Below are 18,937 nucleotides of genomic sequence, written 5' to 3' on the forward strand. Positions count from 1 at the left end.
TCCAGGATGCTAGAGATGGTTTGCTACCGTACCAACTGGGAGCTGCAGAAACCCCAAAGCCAGACAAAACGGGAACTAACCCAGAGCTCTGCTTCGTGCACCCCGCAGCCTCAGCTGAGGTGCCTCATTGTTTGTTGCATTCATCCCAGTCCTCGTGAATGAAGACTCCACCGGCAGTCAAGGTGTTGAGTGAGCACAAGTGTGCTTTTATTATTAAAGGAAAAGACAGGAGGGCGTGAGAGGTTCAGGTAATGATGGCAATCGTCCTCTCTTGGATGGAAAGGTCACGTAGAGGGTGGCTCAGAGCTGCCAGAGCCGCTGCACGGTGCCTGGGACTGGAGGCCTGATCCTAAGCCCCCCTCCAAGAGGCTCTGCTGCTCCTCGCTGGTGCCGACCTGCTCCTGCACAGAGGTGCTGCTGTCGGGGCACTCGGACTGTGCTTGGGCTGGGCTGCACTGCAAAGGCGCCGGGTCACACTCCAGGCTGGTGACTGTGGTGCCTGGCGGGCTCAGGTCAGCATCTTCAGCACAGCCGGGAGAAATGAGGGCTTCAACTTGGATAAGCTCCCTCTCTCCATCACTGTTGTTACGTGGAAGGCTGTCACGTGATCCGCAGCCATTTGTGCTTCCCAAGAGCTCTCCATTGGTGGAAGCACACAGCCCAGCTTCGCTACTTGGTCCGGCTCTTCTGGGTGGACAAGAGCTCAGTTCATCTAGGAAGGATACACAGGGGTTAGTGCCAAACTTTCACAAGCTGAATTACAAAAGTGGTTCTTGATCAGGGGAGAACTGAAGGTGCTAGGTACGGGTTGGAACGCTGGAAGTAAATACAAGCCCACTGACAGCAAGAATTCTATGTTGCTGAAAAGCAAGGCGTTGAAAGCTGGATTTGCACCCTTACCTGCCAGCACTACGATTTCTATTTCTGAGGGCTCCCTGGGACGGTGCTGTGGCTGGCGTTTGGCCCCAGACGATGGTTTTACCAGGCTGAAGCAGGAACACCAACAGCCAGCTGGTGATTCCTTCATCCTGCTGGGGGGACTTGGTCTGGAGAGAGGAAACAGGGAATAGTGTGAGTCGTGCGTGGTGCAGGGTGAGGGAAGAGCTGCACTGAGCTCTTGCCAACAGTTGCTTGTTCCTAGCACCGCCTGGTTCCTGCTGAAACACAGCTTAGAAACTCGCTCTGTTTCCAACAATTGCAGATGGTTCCATTCCTATAGCTCAGCCCTAAAGTCTTGCTGGCTAAATTCCCCTCCACTGTGTCAAGCAAGATGCAGAGCATGTGAGGTCCACAGGCTCCACACCTGTACAGGGCAGCATCAAAGGATGGCTTTGATTGAGTAGGCAGGCATAACTGCTGGCTGAGAAATTGCACAGCCATAAAGGAACTTCAAAAGCATCTCTGACTCTGACACTGACAGCTCATCAGCCCATTTCACTGCCATTTCTAGTATCCAGTGCCAGCAGCTCTGACCAACAGCTCTGCGTAGAGGAGAACCAGAACTGGATTCAGGCACGAGGCTCTGAAATCTGGAAAACCCCAACGTTTCCAGGTACAGCCAGCACAGGCCAGGGTAGACGTCAGCGTGGCTTTGTGCATCTCGTGACTGCCTGCCCAGCAAGGAAGGAACGGCACCGTTGTGATGCTAAAGTGAGCCCGGCGGATAACTCAATGTTAGGTGAATCTCACAGTGCAAAGGGAGTGGAGATTCACTGCAACACTTCAGGCACCGTCAGTTTAATTTGGTCTCAGCAAGCTTTGCCACTAGAAATAATGGGAAGAAAAAGAAACCAACACCAAAAACCCACCCGAATGATGATAGGTGCCAGAAAATAAAGTCCTCTTTACCTTTCAGGTGGAAAGTCGATGATTGTGTGGAATTTCCCCCGTACAGCTGTGGGGCCTTCTTCCACCTCTATGTCCCTGCTCTCTGTCACAACCACAGGAGAGCTGCTGTGGCCTCGCCTCCGTGCCTGCGCCTCCTCCAGGCTGAGCAGCTCTGTGGCAGGAGAAGAGGCCCGCACAGACTGGGGCCCTGAGAGAGAACTGTGCCCTGTAAGGGAAAACCACAGGTGAGAGCCAGGATCAGAAAGCGGCAGCACAGCCATCACAGGTCCAGGGGAGCCGCTGTGTTTTCCTCAGACTTGCTTAACCGAGCCACTGCAAGAAGAGCAGCTCAAAATAACCATGTGCTCAGAGGTGTGTCTATGGCAAAGGATGCAGTCATAATTCAGAGCAGCTCCCTGTATCGAAACAGACAAACAAAAACCCTAGAAAATGGGGGCAGGGAACTGAGAAAGCTTCGCTGCCACACGTTAATCAAGCTTCACCTGCTTGCAAAACATCCTAATAACAGTGATGGTTTTTTCTCCTTGTCAAGTTTGGGCTTGCACATTCTCAGCATCCAGCAACTGGATGCCAGATTCCAATCTAAGCCCAGAAGTCTGCTGTCCCCTCGACAGTAAAAGTGTATTGCAAAGGACTTGGAGAAGGCCTGCATTTGATCCAGGTGTCTGATCAAGATAAAGCTAATGGAGGAAGACACTCACCTGCTCCATCTGCAATGTCCGATCCGGATGTGGAGCAGAAGAGGACGTCTGTGTGGTTGATGATGAATTCCACCACGGCCGACTGCGTCTGCAGTTCCATGCAGGCAGCTCTCCCGCTGGCGCAGGCAGACTCGCTCTGCTGTGATCTGTAGAAAAGGCCGGTTTTAGAAGTCATTCAGCCAAGATTGCTTCCCCAGGTCTGAATTACTGCAGCCCAAAGCTATCACATTTGTTCTCTGGAGACTTCCGCAGTGGGCAATCAGTGATGCCACTGAAGAAGTTCTCCTGGCTGATCAAGGATACACCAGTCCCACCTAAACAAGAGAGCAGCAATGCTCATCTAGAAATTGTGCCCACGTGGGGTTGGAGAACCAGGAGTCCAGGCTCCTGCTCTGCTGTCAGCCACTCACTGCAGATTTTACAGGAGAAGAGCACATGTGGTGCAGAAGAAGGGAGGACTGCTTTATTCTAGTGGAGAACAGACGTAATCGTTCTGTTGAAATGGAAAAAGAAGTTTACCTTAAGAGGTTTGGAGCCCACACAATCGCTAAGTTCTTAGCGTGCATGTTGGTGACAGAGCTGTTTGCAGCCAGACAAGCCAAGTGTCTCATCAGGAACACCAGGGTCCTGGAAAACAAGAGCGGCAAATGTTCAGCACCAGCCAGCACGCCGTGCTGCGACTCACAAAGCAAACCTCAATTCACACTAGTTGTTATTACTGCTACTGATGCTGAAGATGAAGTAGACCCAACTTGACCAAGTGCCACGCTGCAGCACCCAGCACCAGCACAGCACAGCACAGCCATCAGCTGCACCAAGCGTGCCCCCGTGCCCAGGAACTGACCCAATAAATTAACCCTGTAAATTAAACCCGTGTAGCCTTCAAGCGCTTCAACATACCCAGGCATCATGTTGCTCACGTGAGACAAAGCCTGGAATCGCACCAATGCCCTCTGAAGCGCAGCAGGGCTGAGCTCAGCAGGCTGAGGGCAGCACTGACCTGTAGTGAGGAGCGGGCAGCTGCTGGATGACGTCCCGCATTCTGACCAGCCGCTCCTCCTCCGTAGTGGCACCAACAGCGTCCTGGAAAAGTGCAGAAAGGGATTGAGACACAAATCAGGCGAGATACCTGCCGCAGGGTCGGGAACCATGGGCACAGCGCGCTGCTGGTCAGCACTGAGAAAGATTTTAGGCCACCCCAGAGGCATCTGGCGAACATAGCAGCACGCAGCTGGTGCCACCACGGCCAAGGAGTCCAAGCACCGGGCCGGTTTTCAGCCTGGTTGGGCAGCTCAGCTCCTCGCAGGGGGCATTCATCTCCAAGTACACTTGGCTATTAATCCCCTTCCCCTTCCAGAAATAGTTGGGGAATAGCAACAAACAAACAAACAAACAAACAACACAGGAATTCTCGCAAAGCATTGTGAATACGGAAATAACCACCTCCTGGGGCCACCAGAAGTGGCATCAGCACGATGCAGGATGTGGCAAAGACATGCGAGTAAACCCCATGGGGCTAACAGAAGAAGGGCCTCAGAGCTGGGGCACTGCTGCAGCCATCTCCCAAGAGGCCCACGGAAGAGGTAAAGGAAAGGCGTTGCCTTGTGCTTACCGAGAACTTGTCGTACAGCTGGTCGGTCAGCAGGGGGTTCGGGAGCTCCCTGAAGTACATTTTGCAGAGGGAGCTCGCGCTGTGAACGTCGCGGACGGTTAGCTCAGGAACCTGCTCAGACTCAAATTCCTGGCTGCAGAGAAGGACACGAAAATGGTTGAGAAAGAGGAAAGCAAGTCAAAAGCCACACCCAATGCAATCAAGAATTGGAAGGGCTTCCTGATGTACAGGAGAACACAAACACTCGGCCACCAGCACCACGTCAGCCGTGCTGGATGGGACGTTCCCAAAGGAGACCTTTTCTCTGTGCTAAGGCATTGCCCGCAGGCCTCTGAACGCCCGCAACAGGGCACGTGCCCCTGCTGGCAGCTGTGTCTGTCAGTCGCAGCACTCTTACCGCAGTCTCTGGACGCTGGACGCGATGCCGGACAGGCGGTATATCCCCTGCACCACGCCATGCTGCTCGATGAACTCGGCGCAGCTCTGGAGGACCTGGGGGACTAAAGAACACGTGCCGGCGGTTACTGGAGCTCCTTATTCAAGTCCTGGCTCAGGCTGCGCTCCCGTCACATCCCATCCACTAAGCCCAGCCAGGCTGCTGCTTAGTTCTTCCTTGAAGGGGACAGCTGTCAGAGACTCCTCTGCAGGAGCTGCTGAGGAAACTGGACAGAGATGTGTTCTTTGCATTCCAGAAATGCCAGGACCTAGGAATCAGCCTACAGAAAGTAATTCCGGGGAAGCCGCAGACATTGCAAGTCCCATCACTGCTCCCACGGGAATGGAGGTGGAAAATCTCACGCCCGGAAGGAGCTGGGAAACTGATGCAGGACACTCTCTTTGGCCAAAAGGCTTCCTTTCTTTTCAGGCTACCAGGGGATTGGCTTACAGGCTTTGCTTTAAGCAAATACAAATGTGCTTGTCCCTTGGGAGCATTTACCTTGCAGCCATCACCTACGCAGTTGATCTTTCAGTCCTCAACTCCCATTCCCCGTTTCTCCACTGGTATCAACCTGCCCCTTGCTACATACCATCTCCCTTTCATCTTTAGGTTCCCAAACAGGGAAGCTCTCAGGAATGGGCTGTCCCTTACCATCACGACCAGAGTGGAGAAGATGCTCTCCCAGGTCACGGCCAAACACCCTTTCCTTCTCCACCTCCCGCTCTTTCCGTTGCTTTGGGCGGGCCTTCACCATGGAACGAAGGAAGGCGAGGAGCTTGCCGCGCTTCTTTGGCACTGCACAACAAAAGGAAGAAACCAGTTCGTCTCAGGTTTGGCTCCGTTGGACGAGGCCGAGCACAACACATTCTACAGAGCACCTCAAAACGGGAAGAACATTACGAGCAAGTGCGCACAAAAATGGATTTTCCCCAACCCTGGAGGAGTCCAAGGCCACACTGGATGGGGCCCTGGGCAGCCTGGTCCAGTCCCACATTAAATGTGGAGCTTGGTTGGCAGCCCATCCTGAGGCAGGGGGTTGGAGCTTGGTGATCCTTGAGCTCCCTTCCATCCCAAGCCAGGATTCTACGAGTATTCTAGGATTTCCCCAACTCCAGTCATAAAGGACACAGGAGGACTGGGCCAAATCTCTGCACATTCTGATGGAGTTTAATGCACTCCTCTTGCTTAGCTTGCTCAACCTGGGGATTAAGGACCCTCTTGAAAAGCCACGTTCTGATCAAGCGTGTCACTAGCACAACCAGACCTCTGTCAGTCCACCAGGGACGCTGGCTGTTCTCAGCCTCGTACTGACTTGCAGGAGAACTGCCTTTGCCTTCCCTCATTCTCACTGCCTACACAACACCAGCCGTACGCCGCATGGAACGCCTGAAGGATCATCAGCACAGAGGATAAGGTGGGAAGGATAAGGGAGGTATTAAACACAGAACACACCCAAAAAAGACTCCATTTTGCTTCCCTGCACCATCAAATGTATCATCGTACCTGGCTTTGGCACTGAATTGATGAGACTCTCCGGGATTTTTCCGTTAATGAGCTCCACACACTCACCGGGGAAAAATCCAACCTGTAACAAGAAGAAGAAGAGAGGTGCGATACTGAAGGCAGCGTTTCTCAGGCCTGAACTGTTCAAACATCACATCTGCCTCATAACGTGCCTGCCTCATGCTCCGTAAGACAATCCAACAAAAAAATGGCCTGCTTAAAATTAATAATTATTCAAAACTGGCAGCCAATTATCCACGTAACTGCATATGGAGCAGGGAAAGGACAAGTATGCTATGCACCCCTAAATCTCAAGCGTGCCCGAAGGGAAAGACTTCATACAGAAGCTATATATTATGATAGATTGATGCAGCTAGATCTGAGTTAGCACAGCCTATGAACTTTCTGCTTGCTGACTGAGATGCAGCTGCCATCCCCAGCTCTGAGCTACCCAGCGTTCGGCAGCCAGCAGCAGCAGCAAGCACGCAGAGGCTCTGTTACCCTGCCTCATCTCAGCTGACAGGCAGCGACTTCCTAAAAGACACTGACTTCACCTTCTGCATGGGTGCAAGCACAAGTGCTCTGAGACACTGAAACACGTGTCCTAGCTGCTGCATTTCCAAAGGTGCGGTTCAGTGGCCGTGACCTGATGCATGTTGTGAGGGCTCTTCTTTCTAAGTTAATTGAGGAGGCAGTTTCCTACAAAGACCAACTTTCAGCTCTGGCCCAAGCCCACAGCAAAAGGCAAAGTCCTCTGACACCAGCACAAGGAAACCATTTTCCATGTGGAGCCATGCTGTGCAGGCAGGGCAGCTCTAAGCTGAGATTCCTGCCTCGACCGAAGTTGCGCTCTCACGTCTGAAGCTTGCGCCTACCTGAAAGCCGTGCTTGCCTCTCCAGCGGGGGCTCAGCTCCTGAGGCGGCATATCGATGACGCACACGAGGTCTCCCACCTGCAAGAGATTGCAACGTCAACCCCAGCTTCAGCACGGCTGGGAGGAAAGCGCAGCTCTAATGACTGCATTCTTCTGCACTGCCCAATATCGTCAAGCTTGAGAGCCACTGCACCAGTGCAGCTCTTCAGGCATTTGCAGTCGTACAACTGAACGTGGAGGTAGAAGAGTCACTACAATACACAACATACAGAATTCAGCTGTTCAGTATGAAATGGTTCTCAGAAGCAGCAGGCTCTTTGCCAAAGGGAGAGCTCCAATTAAAACGCAGGCATAAGTCAGCGGAACAGATCCTGAACAGTTCTGCACACTGCATGCACTGGTCTGCCATTGCTCAGAGACCAGGCTACAACACTGGGCAGTAGCTCTTTGATCAGAAGATTCCAATGCCAAATAGAGCCATAGCTTAGAGATGGCTGAACTCCTCCCTGCATCCAACCCACTGCAAGTCTAATCTGGAACTGAATCTTCCCGGCTTCACCTCACCAAACACTCTGAAGGTCTCAGAGAATATTCCTGATAGCTTCACATGTTATACTCTTCTGTACATGACAACAAGGAACGCCCTTAACTGCTTACCTCCAAGGAGAGTTCACCCGGTGCCTGGGCAACGTATCTCTTAATAACGTGGGCAGCAGCAATAGCTGGGATATTAAGAGATGACTCCTCACGGACCAGCAGGGGCTTCCCGTTGTTCTCAGCCTGAAACAGAGAGCGCAGGCCATGGTGAGGAGCTGAGGGCAAACGAGGAGGATTTCAGGCTGAGGAGCAAGTCAGCAGAGAAAGCTGCAGGAAATGCACTCGGTCCTTATCATGGGCACACAAGAAGAAACGGCAAGGCTAAGAACATGCCCGCAGCAAGGAAAGAAAGACTTTAAGGCAGCTTTTCAGTGACACTGATAGAGCCACAAGGATTCGCTCTCTCTTGAAAAGCAGGAGAGCACATCTGCGGCTCACTCTGCTCGCTCAAGTCAGGGAACAAAGACCAGTCAGAGCTCCATACTCTACCTCCATCCGTGCGATGTCAGGCCCACAGCTGATCTCGCTGCACGCGACGCCCATCACAGCAGGCACGACAAGCTGGAACTGAAGAGAAACACACTCATATTTTCTCTCTTCACACACCACAGTATCGAGAGACTACTGGAGAACTACCCTTGCCTATCCTCTGGCACAGGCAGGTGCTCTAGAAGCAACCACTCTGTTCACTCCGTTCAAATGGGACAGCCCATTAGGCAGCATTTGACCAAGCGGCTGTCCCTCTGCTAGCAGATGGGGACTGGCACAAAGCAGCAGATGCATTCACGCAGGGCGCTCTGACAGCGCAGCAGCAGGGCAGTGAGAGGAATCATTGCTGCAGGTGCATCTGCTCCCCGGCCCCGGCTCCCAGCAGCCTCACCAACGGCACCTGCTGCAGCCCCGCACATCAAGGATTTCCTCTGCTTGCATCTCTGCTGTGCTCCCTACAGCTGCCGGGCACACTCACACAGCCCAAGCGTGCGGGCTTGTGACCTTGGGTCACGCTGTGCAGCTCGGCACAAACTGGGCCTAGGACTCTTTGCCTAAGGGTTTGGTTTCCTTCAGACCAGCTGGTCACAGCACCACACACAGCATCCTTCTGAGGGCGGAGCTGGAGGGGAAGGGAGAAAACCCACACGGGACCAGTGTCCCATCAAAGCTGGGTGAGGCTGTGTTACCAAACACGGTGCGACACAGTGCTGGTCAACCACGTGGGGGGACAAAGCGTGGCACCTACCTGGCAGGAGATCAGAACAAGGTAGACAATTCCTTGAACTCGCAGCTGTTTCTTGTCACTTTGCTCTGTTCTTCCACGAGCAAAAGCTGCACCAAGGGAGCGGGTAGAGGAGAGAGAAGGAACAGGTCTGTGAGCTTGCACCATTTAGCAAAGATGACAAGGGAAAAGCCATGGGACAAATGCCATCTTTGTGGATCGCTTGGGAATGCAGGTACTGGGTGAAAGTTACGTCTGATGGACAAGAGTAAGCAGTGTGAGCTGCTAGGAGCTCCACCAGCCAGCAGTTCTCAACAGCTCACTGCCCACCCGTCCATCCCACACCGTCTCAACTTACCTACAAGATGCTGCACAAGACGGGGTGAAAACGAAGGCACTCAGTCGCTGCACAAGGGCAACAAGCGAGCTACTCACGCAGAGCTCAAGCGCTCCAATGAAGGGACGCAGCACGCACTGCCCCTCCCCTCATTCCAGCCGCTTGTGACATCACTAAGGGCCACCAGGCTGCTCCGCCGTGACGACAGGGTGGGGAGGCAAGACCATGTCACAGGACCAGAAGATTCCAACACAGCACACAACATTCTAGAATCAGCGGGCGGCTGGAATTCTACCTCAGCCCAATCCTGCAGAAGCTGCCTTGCGGTTGCCATGACCACAGCGCAGGACCCAGCGCTTGCTCCTGGGCAGCCTCGTACGACTGGCCTCAGGCCGTCCCTCTGCAGGGCCTTCCTGCCCTCGGGCAGATGGACACTGCTTCCCAACAGCGTACCTTGCAGCGCAGGGCCTATGCAAAATCCACACTGGAGTCCTATATATCTCTATCAAGCTATCTATACCTAGACACACAGTCACCACTACCATCTTTTTCCTTAGTCTTGAGGTACACCATTCAGCTGTTTCATTGCCATCAAACAACCCCACTGACGTCACACTGCTGACACAACGTCCTTGCAAACACAGCAGCAACTCCTGGCACCGATAGCTCCGGCTACAACAAGCACAGGGCTCTGGCTTGCTTTGGATGCAGTTGCAGCATGGATCTGAGGGCTTTGTGGAAGGGGATATATTTCAAATTGCACCGACGTTTTCCGACCATTTCTCTTTCGGCATGGTCCCAGCACCTGGCATGCTGATCATCATCCTGAATATACATTTTGTCAAAGTTCTAGAACTAATGAAATAGTTCCTTACCAAACGCAACCTGATCACTCTTCTGGCCATATTTTGTTCCAGCTACCGCTTCCTGTGCGTGGCACGAACAGCGCTGCATCACCTATAGCTCTCTGCTCTTACCGTTCTCATGCTGTCTGGGCAGTCCTCGTGGCCTCAAAACTCTCTCATGCCACACGTGCCACACTCTGAGGCACAGAATATATATCGCACTACTTCAAAACGCCTTTTTTTTTTTTTTTTTTTTTTTTAATATAATGATACTAGGGATAATCATCTGGAGCTAGAGCAATATGAAAAAATTCCCTTTAGTTCAACCATAAGTCTGCCCCACGGACTCCAGAAGAGCTCTAAGAATACGCAGGGTGGACATGGATGGCAGCTACCATAAGAGTAAGCAATGAAAAATGAGGTTGTGAGCCATGCTGTGTCATTGCATCTGCAGGCAGGGATTTCTCCTTGGACCGAGCAGAGTACAGATGTAGCCTGAGAAAAGAACTTAGGATCATTCAGGAAAAGCAAATGAGTTGAGTAATTAATTGAAGAAACTCACGTTCTAAAGGTACTTAGAAGGAGAGAGTATTTCCCAACAGAATGGGTTTAACTGTCTATTACCTGTTTGGTTAGACAGGTCTACTCTATGTACGCTTAGACTGACCTGAGAGGGCGTGCTTCAGCACACCCCAGAATTTCCAGTTTCCAAATCGTCCAGGCAGCGCAAGCGCGGTGTACGTCTCCCTTGGCACAGACATCAAGCTTTTCTTCCTGTGCAATAAACTAATTATGACGGGGGAAGGGGACAGTACAGGCCGCACAAGAGAAGAGCCTAGGGGAACGATTTTAGAGCTGGGAGTGAGGCAAATGACTCGGCTCAAGTGCATCTATACCAATGCACGCAGCATGAGCTACAAGCAGGAGGAACTGGTAGCCATTGTGCACCAGGCTAACTATGATCTAGCTGCTGTTACTGAAACATGGTGGGACTGCTCCCATGACTGGAGCGTTGAGATTGATGGCTATAAGCTCTGCAGAAGGGATAGACAGGGAAGGAAGCCAGAATATTCATCAATATTGAATTTATCCTGCAATTCAGGAACCTCACAAGCAACCTGAAAAAAGCGTCTTAAAAGAAAAGAAAAGAAAAAGGAGAAAAAGGTAATCAGCATCCCAGCAGCTGTTCTTCTTTAAACCATGGTTCCCAAGCATACTACAGCTGGACAAGCTATAGCTTATCACATCAAAAGCCATCTAGAAGATTCAGTTATTGGTACTGGCCATGTCGGCATTAGCTCACTGTAAGCATCTGCAGGACAAGTCTACGGACTGAATGACCTTGTGCACCCATCCTTCTCTCTTAGCTGCAAGAACAATCCTCACTCCCAGCCATTTCCAGTTTTCTTTCTTACAAAAGATGACAGACATAAAGAAGCTCTTCATTCAAGAGCTATCTTCTTATACAAACAACTGAATTCCAGCCTGGTTTAATCCAAAGTGCCATCTAGTTTGCATACAGAGAACTAGGGTGCATATAGGAAAGAACGCATGCACACTCTAGTTTTCAATGGCCAGAATATCATAATAAACACATAGAAAAACAGCCTTTACTCTGGAGGCTTGTATGGCAAAGCCAATTGTTTTGACCAGCTCATTAATATACTATATCTAGTTTGTAAATTCCAGCTACGTATTTTATATGTCATTATTATCAGTGATTGTGGAAGCCCAAAGGGCAACCTCTCATTTTCAACAGACTTCCTTTTTGACATAGATGGAATTTATTACATTTCAAATTCATCACTCCTTTTTGTTTGCAACACTGTCCTCTGCCAAACTCCTCAACACAATCAGCTGAAGTCTTCTGCCTGAATTTCTGGTATGACTGTGACAAGTATTCCTTCACGATGCTCAGATGTGCACCGTCACCCATGAGCATCTTACTGGACCCAGCGTGCTGCAGCATCTTTGCAACAGAACCAAGGTTTCTTCGTTGATCTGTAGTCAGCTGCCCTCCAGCTGAAAGATCCATTATGTCAAATGCATCCGGTGCAACCATGGCTGGATTCACGTAGCGGTGATAGAGTAAGTTGCCAACAATCTAGGACAAGTTGAGGAGAGAGAAAAACACGTGGAAAACCAGTGGCACAGACCTCCACTGAGTCTTACTGAAACTACTCTGAGTGAGTTCTGACAAATTACTTTCCTGTGAACTGCGGGCCCCGTTCAAGATGCAGGGCCTACTGCGCTGCCATTAATAAGCACATGCTGTCCCAAAGAATCTTAGTTTCACACTGTAACATAGATACATACACTAAATAAATGCACAACTGTCAACATAGAAGTGGTAAGACTGACCACTACCAGTTCCAGAACAACACAACTGCAGATATTCCTACACACAAAGGTTTTCAAATTTAACTTTCAATACCACCTGTCTATATATTTTTAGAAGTTACCAAAGAATTGCTCATACAAGCGTAAAAGTTACTCTGAGAATTAAACAAAGCTTAGTCTAACAGAAGGCAGAACAACTACACTACAGAGAAACCTGGTACTGCAGTCTCATTAAGGGATAGGAGCCAATTCCTAACACAGGTGTGCAGAATTGACCACCATCTCCAACAAAGCAAAAATGGTGAAGTGTGGCAAACCAAGGAGCTGAGCTGAGAAAACAGCAGCTACTTTCTGCCCCTTTTCCAGAGCACTTCTCTCTCTCTCAGAATACCTCTTTGATTAATCAGCAACATTTTTAGCTACAGATCCCCAGTTAAACACAACTGAGAGGAACTCAGAAACATTTAATCCAGAAGTAAGAAACTCAGAAGTACCGAAGATGAGCGGTATTTGACATTCCAAAAGAAGTCCAATTCACCCAGCTAAGTGAGCAGCAATGAACGCTGAGGCCCCAAAGATAAAGACATCCCGTTATCCACGTGCTCATCCATGTACTTCTAACCCGTATTGGATATGTGCCTGCAGTAATTCCCACAACAAAAAGGCATTGGCCCAGCACGCTGACATGCAGCAAAAGTTCCCACGCCACACACTTCAGTATTCCCTGGTGTTTCACATCAATCTGCGCAGAGCCAAGTCACAGAATCTGGGCTTCTCCTGCTTCACGTGTGATTTGAATGCACAGAAGAGATCAGAGGCGTGAAGAAATGGCAAAAACAGAAAGAAGAAGCTTCGCCATTGCTAAGCTGCCCCAGAAATTAACTGCTTTCAGAGAGGTCGTGGTTTTGACAGCTGTTTCAGCTCTTGCTGTACTATCCCAGATGACGGCACATGGTCACAACCGACAAAACTGTTCACTACCTGTCACAAGAAATACATTTGTGAGAGAAATCATGTTGATAATAGTAAAACTGGAAGTAGGAAGACAAGAACAGTACACTGTATCAACAACAGAATCCTCAAAATCTGGTGAACATCAAGCACTGGAAGAAACACAGAACTCTGACTGGGGACGGATGGGAGCCGATCAAGAGTTTATAGACACAGATTAAAGGGACGACAGGGACAGATGACGTAGCAGGGGATCTACAGGCCAACCAACCAGGATGACCAAGTGGATGAAACCTTCTCATGGGCAGACAGGAACAGCTGCCTGCTATGATTCTATGAACACGGCCTGTGTTGAGAAGGACCGCAATGCTCATCTCGTTCCAACCCCCCGCTGCGTGCAGGTTCACCAACCGCCAGCCCAGGCTGCCCAGAGCCACATCCAGCCAGGCCTTGAATGCCTCCAGGGATGGGGCATCCACAGCCTCCTTGGGCAGCCTGCCCGAGTTGTGGGCAGAGATTGGCTTGGAAGAGTAATATCTACGGCATCTGTATCTATGAGTTAACACAGAAGAAATGCTTTGGGGCTTCTTTTGGCCTCTCTCTTAATGAGATTCACTTCTAATAGTCTCAACACCCCTGTCACAAGATGATCTTTATACCATTCAGAAGAAAGCCATCTCGAGCTGATGGAAAAAAGCTGGTATCAATTGAACAGATGCATGCAATGAATCCAGGGATGGTTTGGAACGATTAACAGAGCAATGCAAAGCAGCTGAGCAACTTGTAGAAAAAAACAGTAGCAACAGCTTCCATACCTGGCCTCACCATTCTGAGATCCCATCTGGTTAACCCAGGACTTGTAAATATCCACTGGATCCGTTTTGACGTTGAGCGATTCGTCCTCAATTATTTCCTTCACAACTGGGGCCAAGATCCGCCTCAGTGCCTTCTGACCACGGGCACCACGGTTGAAAGAGCGCATCTCAAAAATACAGAGGAAACAAAGGGAGTTCTACACAGGCAGAACTATTTTCTTTCAGTATTTAAACAAGTAAGCAATCAGCAACAAAAGCCATTCACAGCATGCCGCTATGGGAAATCCAGCAGCAGAGAATAAAGCATATACATGCACTTTCCTGAACTACTACTCCAAGAAAAGATAATAATAATAATTAAACAAACCTTTTAGACGTTACCTGTTGGGGGGCACATACCATCCTCATACTTAAAAGCATCAAAAAAGGCATGATTGCCTCCAACATCGTATGTATTTGGTCTTCCTAGCAAGTTGTGAAGCTCCGTATCAGCCAGAAGTCATAAACACCAAACTCCTAAGGGACAATCCACTCAATTATGCTGACAGACAGCCAGAATCCTTAAGCCTGACAGCCAGTAAAAAACCCAAACCAGACAGCATCTGATTTTCAGCCTCCTCATCAGTTTTGGAAAACAGTGTCCTTCGCGTCAGCTTCACTCTGGCCTGTAAAGCCCAAGCTCGCAGTCTGTTCCAAGTCCTTCTTACTAGACAGCAGAGAACTTAGATTGGACTGAATCTTAGGAAAGCACTGCATTAGATCAAAAATAGTGCCTCCCTGAGCAACAAAGCATTGGCTAAAGAAAAATGGCTTTAATCCTAAAGAACAAAGGTAATTCCTCCTCCTTCCAGGTTACAGAAAGGACTGACGCCAAACAGCTTGAGCAGAAAGCAGGGACAGTTCAGCATTATCAGCAAATGAGCACGGGACATCACACCAGAACAGCTTCTATTTTAGCAGCGGTCCAAACTGAGGCAACAGCAAGGCTGTGTCCTATGCTACAACGTACTTGATCTCTTCCTGCAATGCTGTTTGCAACAGCCACAACAGCAGAGATTCCTCTCTCTGACTGCACGCGTAGTTATGCAGCGTGAAGATGGCTGAATCCATGAACTCTGTGGGTTTGTTTTGAGGCATCTGCAAAAGCAGCTTGGCCAAGTACGCTGGAGTAGTCTAAAACAAGAAGAAAAATTACTTAGTGCACGTGTTTAATCAATGACTATTAAGATGCTGTAATTATGGAATAAACATAAGCAGACTAAGCTAACAAAAGGAGAATAAATAGAAGGCTTACCCCTATCCTGGGCTCACTTACAAAACTCCAGCAGAGCAGATCTCCAGACGAGATCCTTCCCCACTGGTAGCCAGCTCTTAAACAGGTCTAGGAGGGCTGTAGCCTGGCTGCACCCCTTCCAGCAGCACAGCTGCATTGCCTTCACCTGTGCTCCTCTGCCTGACTCACTGCTCACCTCAGGTGATCAATCAGAGGTTCAGGCCATGACTCAGCAGTTCCCATACAGCACGTGTCCACAAAAGCCAACACCACAGAGACAGACAGTGCCTCAACACTGCAGTGCATAAGTACAGACTGTTCCAATACACGTAAGCATCTATGACAAGAGGAGTGAATGAAAAGCTGCATACCTCAAGTAGAAAAGATGCTGATAGGCTTCCAGCTTTTCCCTCTCCTCTTTGCTCAAAGCTTTCAAACCTTCCTTTTGCTCGTTCAGTGTCATCGCATCAGAGAGCTGTTCCTTGTTCTTCTTGGTAAGCTTTTTGCTATGAGAAACAACATCCTGCAAAGAACACAGAGGGACAGATTCCACATTTAAATAACACGCAACATTGGAAAAAGCTGCACGATAGCACTTCCTTATGTGTGGATAAAGCAGTCAAGGTACATCAGGAGATCATGAAGTGAAACATTATCTGTTATAGCAGCGATTTCTGTCTTGTCCCCACATTCCAGAATCGGTTGAGAACCTACAAGGACTAATTGCTTTGAGCAGGGACTACTGTCAGAGCTGGTAGCGTTCTGAAGATGCTTGAAAATGCCCTTCTTTCTCAACTGCGCTTGAAGCCCCAAGCCCTGTTTCCATTTTGCTGACTCACTGCCTCCACATGCTCTGATAACGATGATACTTTTTGCTGACAGCATCAGCCCAAGAGCTGGAGCCTCCTTTGGAACTGAACTTTACTGCTGCCATGGTTCAGATTTTACACAAGGTCAAGCCTAGCACTATGCTATTCAGGACCAAAAGAAAAGGTGACTGTAACTTCAGCTTGAATTAAAAAAAGGCACCGCTGTATCAGCAATGTTGTTCTTGTGTGCAATCAATCGCCAGCAAAGTGACAGAGGGGGCTTCCATCAGCCAACCAACACCAAGCAGCCTGAGTACATTTCCTGCTCCAAAATCACCTCCCCCTTCTGATACAGCACACAAAACGTGAGAAGAAATTAAGGTGTGCAAGTCCGTGACTAATGCAACCACAAGTGAACAGACAGTTCTCAGAGCCTTCAAGCATACCATCTATTGCTCTCCCCTTGGTCCCGAGTGGGTTCTTTTCTGGTGCTTTGTTTTTACAATGCTTGAAGTCTTGATGTTTCTTCTGCAGTTATCTTTCTAGGGATACATAGTAATAAGTGGAACAGTTAGGAACTTACTGGGAGGAAAACCTGTAACCTTTTGCTGTATCAGCCCCTCTTCCCAGTTTTGTGTCATCAGCAAACTTGCTGACAGCGCATTCCACTCCCTCAGCCAGAGGGAATTTTTCCTTCAGCCACCTTCCTACCTACCTATCTACTCTTTGCACCACTTCACCCCAACTGATTTTCATAGCTGTCTTTGCCTTCCAGATCTCACTAACAGTATTTTTCTGCAAATAGAGATTCAAAGCATATTAGCTTTATTCTTTTGGCCACACTTCCTGAGGGTTTTGTAGTCTTCTCCTGCTTTGCTTCCTCGGATAAAGGCTTGAATTTTTATAACGTCATTTATCTAGAATGGAAAAAAAAAAAACCCAGCCACTTAAACTTGTTAAGGGCAGAGTAAAAAAAAAAAAAAAGTGTCAGATACTGAATTCATTTCACAATCTCTTACGTGGTCTCTGAAATATTGCAGGTGATCTCTGTAACGCCTTCTGCCTTGATACATCCTGGTCAGTGACTGAATCTATAGGAAAGAATCCCAAAGCAGGTCAGATAAAAGTCTTTTCCACAAATATTGCTACCAAAAATGTTAACAAAAATAAAAACAAACAAACAAACAAACAAACAAAACCACAAAAACCATAGCATTTGCTACCTTCACTACTTCGCTTCTTCAAAAACCTCATTCTGGAGTTGAATTCCTGACAAACAAGACAGCCTCGACAACAAGCCTGAAGCTTCACCATCAGGTTCTCTTGGGCCAGCCATAACTGCTCTCGGTCGTAGGCTGCCGTGACTCCAGACACAGTGCTCTAGATTAGTGTTATGGTAGGAAGAAGAGCCAGGAAGAGAAAAGGGAGATGCAAAAATGACATGTTACACAGCGGCTTCTGTACTATGCTCAAGAGAAACTTACAAGTTGCTTTTCAGTGAGCAGCAACACCACCGTCTTGTTCTGGGGATAAAGGTGTGCACATTCTCCACAATAGCACAAAGAAGTGCTGACGTGCAAAGTAGACAACGAACAGGGAAATAAGATACAAAGCTTGCTAACATCACTACTGTGGTGAAACATTACTTCTTGAAGTTGCAGTAAGGCCTGAAATAGGGGCAACTTCAACTGCAGAGAAAAAGAACACATACTTTACCTGCATCTCCTCCCATGACAGCTGTGTGTCATGCTGCACAAATTCAGTCGGTTCATCCCATCCTCCCTCTCTGGTCCTCAGGTTATGATAATGATGACAGCCTCCTCTCACCCAGTGTTTCACCCGTTCACTGCCATTGCCTCCTAAAAGCAGAAATGGTGCTATGTTGAAAGCAAACACGTATCTGTCTTCCTCACATACAAATACTACAAGAAGGAAATGCATGGAGAGGGTCCTTCCTCCAAGCAATAGAAGGAATGCCTCAGATTCCAATGAACCACCGCAACAACTACCTAAGCACAATATATTCTACAAGTGGGGAATATTTCACTGATAACTTTTTCATTTCCTTCCTACCTTTTTTTTCTTTCCTTTAACAAAGACTTCAGTTTACAAGGCAGCCTCAATTCCCTGTAACGTGAGATTCTAACAAGATACCCAGAACGCAAGACTTCTCCTCACATTTCTCCCCCTCTGCTTTCCATCCTACAGGCAATCATCTTGAATTTACTGCACTAGCAGTTAGCTATTTGGGGTTCACCTGTTGCCATTTCTCTCCTTTCCACTTCTGCCAACTCTCGCTGCTATGTCTCTGCACACTCCGGAGCGACTCCGCACAGCCCCACATCTGGTGAGCGCAAGGCACTCAGGGTAGGGCTGGTATCTCCGTGATCGACTGCTTCATTCACGGCCAGAATTCCTAAGGAAACTTCAACAACAGGAGGAGGCAGGTTACCTGGGCAGTCAGGAGCTCAGTGACTCACAACAAACAAGAGAGCAAGGCACTGTGCGAGTGTACACAAATACCTTCCTGTATTTATGCATAAAAATACTGGTTAAAAAAAGACAACTTGGTGTACAACAATCTTTTCAGTACAGTGTGCATCTGTGTATGGCACAGTGTCTGACAGCGCTTTTTTTTTTTGTGCTCTTAGTCCTACTACGGTGCTGATTTATCGACAGTATTTCTCTACAACCTTTTATCCATTCACTCAGCTGTACTCTGACAACAGCTGTAGTCAAGGCAGCTTCTTCTTGCAGAGCCCTGGTACAGCAGACAACT

The sequence above is a fragment of the Tetrao urogallus genome (assembly GCF_951394365.1).
Source record: "Tetrao urogallus genome assembly, chromosome: 11".
NCBI lineage: Eukaryota > Metazoa > Chordata > Aves > Galliformes > Phasianidae > Tetrao > Tetrao urogallus.